Below are 6000 nucleotides of genomic sequence, written 5' to 3' on the forward strand. Positions count from 1 at the left end.
AGGTATATATATATATATATATATAGATACATATTGACACCCAAGACCAGAGTACAAATATCTGCCTTTAAACAAATACCTGTACCGGCGCCGGGGATCGAACCCGGGACCTTCGGCATAGCAGTCAGGGTTACTAACCACTGCACCATTCGGTCATCAACTACCTATGTACGTTTACCACGTAACTTTAAATACTTAGTTTAAATAAATGAGTTGATACTAGATTTCGTTGACCGTGGTATGTAACTTTTATGGCCACTTAAGAAGGAAACCACTCTCTCTAACTAACACTCAAAATAACCTTTCACGTAAAAACTTAACATCGACATGATCCAATTCCGAACATAACTTACTTATAAAAATAAATTAAAAAACCAAAACTGCATTCCGGGCGCGAAAAAACCTACAATCGCAAAGGAAACAACAAAACTTCGCACGCACTTATCATTTTCACAAACACTTTTATACACTCCGTTTGGACATCCTCTTTAGTGGTTTTAAATCACATTTTACTACGAATTTAAGTAACTTTTATGTTATAACTTCGATTTAAGTTACGATTAAGTTAGGTCCCAAGACCGAGATAACTTCAAGCGTGTGTCCGCGACAAGCTTTTGGAAGAAACTGGCCGGAGCTTTGAGCTTTAAAGCTCGCAGTAAGCTGTTAGATAGCTTTAGTTAAAAGGTGTTATCTGGACGATCAAGTTATCTGGATTGTGATTTTACGGTTCAGATAAATTGCTGATTGATTTTGTAATTGGCTTGTCGGTTTAATTTAAGTAAGTAGTAACTGATAAAGTAGCAATGGCAGAACGTGTATACAGGATGTTAAAAGACGGATATTGAACATGGAGTCAATTGTACTGATAATTGACTTATTCTTAGTTAATATTAACCCTTTGTTGCTCAGAGGTACCTAGTTATGATATTATCAGGGGCTATTGCAATTTTTCGGGCACAAGCGTCGAACCTGGAGGGTTACTCTATATTCTGACGAAAAACGAACGAACGAGAGCTGTCGTGCAATCGGCACGTTTAATACAACGGGATAAAGTTGTGGCTTACGCAGCAAAGCTCCGAAACTTAATTTTTCGTCTTCTAAAGTGACCCCGATGTTAAGTCAGTGTTAATATATTAATACTTCTGCAGTTCGTCGGTCAGAGCTACTGCACAAGCAATTGTATAATAGTTTGTGTAATCCACTGATGGAGTGGACTACCTATTCCAATAAGGGCCAAAAAAAAATCTACTAGTCAACGTGCAGGAGCTTTCGGGGTAACCAAAGGCCCTATGCCTCCAATAACTTACGATTGCAGTTTAAAAAATGATAACATTAGTCTTAGCTTAATTAAAATGTTGATAAAGCTGTCAAAAAGATACTAGGAGGGCATAAGTTAACGGAGTTACAACTGTTTTTATTGTGTTTAAAACAGATTTATGCCTCTCGAGCTTTATCTTAATTTCTTAATAGAAATGGTTGGAATGTTTTATGGCTTTAGAGGTGGACGTGTAGTATACTATAAAAACCAGTACTGAACTACACCAGTGGTGAAGGGTTAATTTCTTTGTAGGACATATACTTAGCTATCAAGAAATATCGCATGGTGCACATAACATAAATATAAATCAGTCAATCCTAAAGAGAATCCGGTGACCTTTCCCTAATATTATACAATATTATCTAAGTATATGTATTTTTCTCGTTATTTACGGATAAATATAATTATGACTAGGTACTATTCCGAAGATCTCGAATACGATCCCTGGCCGGGCAAGCCGTGAGTTCAAATAAGAAAGAAATTGGAAATCCTCATACTTAGATAGATAGTGTTAGAAGGAATTATTCACTACAGCTTTGTGGCCGCACTCTTATCTCGAGGAATAACACAGAATAGAAGAAAGTTGTCTATGACATGTCTTGTCTATGGACTGAGCGTTTTCTGACGTTTCCGGCATCTTGTGTTCAAGCATAAATTGCGCGTGGCTTCATGATTTTAATTTAATCGAATCCTAGAAATATTAACACAGTAAGTAAATATTTTAACGTTTAAAAATAGATAGATAGAGTACTCTTTATTTGTACACCAAGAAATAATTAACAATTTTACATAGACACTTAACTAGGGTAAAAAAGGCGGCCTTATCGCTTATAGCGGTATCTTCCAGACAACCTTTGGATGGATGGACTAGAGATATAAAAAGGGGTACAGTGTACTTACTCAAGGAATATAGTTTAATTTAAGTTATTATTAACTAACTACACACTAAATACTTAGGTACTGTTTTTTGTGGGCATTAATCATTACTTATTAGTGGAGTAGGTAAGTCACTGATAAAATTCCACCCTGTTTATGTAACTATAAAGCGCTTATCTATCCCGTGATACCTAAAATATCCTGTCTTTAAGGGCCGATTTTTCAATGCTCAGATAGACAGATAGATAGCGTTTATTCGACAGATAGCGAAATATTACATTTTTCAAATGTCAGATAGAACTTATTCGTCCAATAACTCAGTTACCTGGAGAATAAAGCTATCTGCTGCTTGGGCCGCCAGATAGGGCTTATTCGATTGATAATTTGACATTTGAGGTTATTGTAAGTTCTTTTTTGCGTTTATACCATTTCTAAACTACCGAGCGCAGAGAATAATCGTCATTTTCAATGGATATTTTCGATGATATTGATGATATGGCGATCGAAGAAGAGGCAGTAATATATTAATCCATTTGAAAGGAAAGTCACAGTCGTCAAAACGAGGCCTGATCATTATAGTATGGGGGATGCAAAAGAATTTCATCGCCGAAAGGCACCAGACTAGAAACATTATGTTGATTTATTTTCAATCATTAATTTTATAAAACAGGAATGTAGCAGCACTTCCTTCATAAAAAAATATTAAGGTACAGTTTTTCATTTTACGATAAGTAGGTAACCTATGCTATATAATAAGTATCTAAGATTCTAAGACATCCCTCCGGCTTGGTGGGATGATCTTCAATGTCCAGTATTGGACTGCTATAGGCTGAGGAGAAAAGAGAGAAACCATCCAGTACTTGATAATAAAACATAGGTGTTATAATTATTTCTTTCAGTTTTTATTTGTTAATTCTAAATTAAGGATATGTTGAATGGTGTATTGTTGGAGCAAATGCCTAACACCTTTTCTTCTACATCGATAAATGGAGGTGCATTTGAGGGCCCACCTCCAGTTTTGTACATCTCCTGTCTTTGCAGGGAAGACTTCTTCTTCATTGTTTTTTTGATGCCCTCGTACTTTAACTTAAGGGTTTTCCATGAGCGGACACTTGTGGTTATACCACTGGAGTTAAAAGAAAACTCAATTTTCTTCCATGCAGTCTCCTTATCTTTATTTGTTGCAGCATCGGCCTTTTTATTTTCTTTGACATGTTTGAATTTATCTACCAAACTCACTACACAGTAACTTCAGCATTATTAAAATTCGCTAAACGCTCTCTTTTTTGTGAAACCATTGTGATTCAAAAATAACAAATTTAAATACCAAAATCAAAACAACCAAACCAAACAGTCAGTGAGGCTTGTAGCTTGATTGCTCTTTGCTTGACAGTGATAGTTGACACTGACAATTGAAATAGTAGTCTGTCCTGCTTTAGCACTAGTGTCTGCCATATACTTGTTTCATCTCTCCTGAGTTCAAATAGAAAAATCGGTAAGATAGTTATCTATGGAATAAATCACAATTGAAAAATGGTTAAGCAACTACCAGGCCGATAAAGAGCCAAATAAAATAATTCGTTAGATAGTTATTTGACGTTTTATCCTGGCATTGAAAAATCGGCCCTAAGTCAGTAATGTCTAAGTTACGACAATAAATCTAGCGTTGATCAGTGTACCCTTAGCACGAACATTTCATCGTATCCGTATTTCATTACTACACGTTAACTTTGAACGTATTGAAATGGCAGCATAAGCCTTCGTCGTGTGCCGGTCGTTACAACGTTACCAGAGTTAAAATAAGGTTTTACCACACTGAGATTGTTAAGTTCAAAACCTTCATAATAATTTCAAAGTAAGCAGCGATTCCTTATAAACGCACTTTAACAATTGTCTATGGATGATAACTATGATTTGAACGCACATCCTAACTTTTTTTTTTTTGACATTTGTCATCTGTCATCTGTCAAATTATCAATCTATTGACACTGACAGGTCGGCTTTCATAATTATTTGTTAATTTGTTTATTGAGTTGTTTATTGTTTTATCTCATTACCAAAATTTTGCCCACGACCTTGCCTCGCTCGCAGGACCGAGGCTTGATAATTCCTGGAAAGAGTCCTGGGACGCATCCAGGAATATTAAAGGTAAGTATTACTCCTTAATCCAACCACACATTCCCAAAAGGCCATGGTTTTTTAGAGCAAGACTTCTAGATAAACCATCAACCTCGACAATCTGCAGACTCCGCCTTGGTCATGCGTGCACGCCTGTGCACCTGGCTAGGATTCGGGTGCGTGATAGTTCTGTGTGTGACTGCGGCACCAGCGAAGGATCTGTTGACCACCTCTTCTTTGAATGTCCCAACCTACAAAGTTCCCTCTATGATTTCCTCCCCCCTTCTATCCCAAGACCTGTAAATATCAATTACCTACTAACACTTGTACATACTCCAATCGCTAACATCCTGTACAAATTCCTCAAAACTAACAATATTAAACTATAAATTTGTTTGTGTTCACTATATATACTAAAATTTTACTAACCCTATATTTGTGATGTCCTTGTATAAATTGTGTACGTCTGTTTCAGGTATTAATCTTGTAAATATCTCTAAATCACCACCGTAAAGACAGTTAACAACATTGTGTGTATCTCAACACTATCGTAATTGGCCGGATTTGTTGTGTTAGTCACACACGACATATAGCCACAAACAAGATTGAAGTCATTATTGTTTTATTGAATTCAACGCAGTGATATTTGCCTACGGATACCAACGCCAAGGCCCACGGATGGAGAGGTCGCCAGTGGTGCCTTAATAAGTGGAAGGAACTAGCCAAGCTCAATAGCGAAGGGACGGAGAGGACAAGGAGTGATAAGCAAAGGAGAAAATTAAACATGAAACATAACATTAAACATTAAACATAAAAGGTTGTCATGACAGATTATCCCCTCGTCTCTCAATGATTTCCTAATACCTAGGTACTCTTTAAAAAGCATTAACTAGTTACCTTGAGATAAAGCATCGGCAGTACTCATGTTTCTTTGAAATAGTTAGTAGTTATATTCTTAATGATGCAATTATCATTTGTTTTGCAGGTATCGAGTGATTATAAGAATAATACAAAGAGAAAATGCTCCCAAATTGCCTAAGGGGGCACAGTGAATGGTTGATGGTTCAGCCCTAAAATGGATATGTCAGATTGAAAGCTGCCGGTGAATGCTATATAATTGATGTGATGAGATATAGAATCAGCATGGAACATGTGCCTGGTACGAGGAGCCAGCCCAATCCAGCTATACCAGCGTATCCTGTACCCAGCATCACGGACCAGGCCACCGCCTGCAAGTGCACCCCCGTGAAGGCATAAATTATAAGTGTGCATTTTGATTGCTCGGTGAAGAATACATTTAGGAGAAAAGATAAATCATACATTTTGTTATACTATGCTGATGTTTGCAAATGTTACATGATACTACCTACTAAGATAAATATGTTTTTTTGTAATATAAAGAATAAAAAACTGTTAAACAGAATGTAAATATTTTATTTATTTTGTGGTAATTTCATTTATCCAGAACTGTATACACATTAGTAAGTGGGCCCAGAAAGTTGATGATTTATCATTAATGAAGTCTATTAATCCTGCCTACCAAGAGACTTATTACCTTTAGTTAGGTTAAGTGCCAATTTCTCCGTAGTCGCTTTGAGCATAACCAGGGAGTAGTGGTTGATTTTTGACACATCTTTCGTGAATTTTATATGGATATGACTTATAATTCATAAATCAATCCCTGTCAG

The 6000-nt window shown here is 36.4% G+C and overlaps 1 protein-coding gene and 1 long non-coding RNA gene across 2 annotated transcripts in view; one reads left to right on the forward strand and one right to left on the reverse strand.

The window, feature by feature from the left end:
* Positions 1-626, reverse strand: part of LOC105383060 (protein Wnt-5b) — a 31547-nt gene extending 30921 nt beyond the window's left edge. The window contains exon 1 of the mRNA XM_038111101.2: positions 354-626. The gene's annotated coding sequence lies outside the window, so the exon portion shown is untranslated. The remainder of the gene's footprint in view (positions 1-353) is intronic.
* A 4306-nt stretch (positions 627-4932) lies between these two features.
* On the forward strand, positions 4933-5402 carry LOC105383551. Its single transcript, XR_007267969.1, has 2 exons — positions 4933-5129; positions 5298-5402. It is a non-coding gene; the product is annotated as an uncharacterized LOC105383551 (long non-coding RNA).
* Positions 5403-6000: the final 598 nt, after the last annotated feature.

The sequence above is a fragment of the Plutella xylostella genome, chromosome 28 (assembly GCF_932276165.1).
Source record: "Plutella xylostella chromosome 28, ilPluXylo3.1, whole genome shotgun sequence".
NCBI lineage: Eukaryota > Metazoa > Arthropoda > Insecta > Lepidoptera > Plutellidae > Plutella > Plutella xylostella.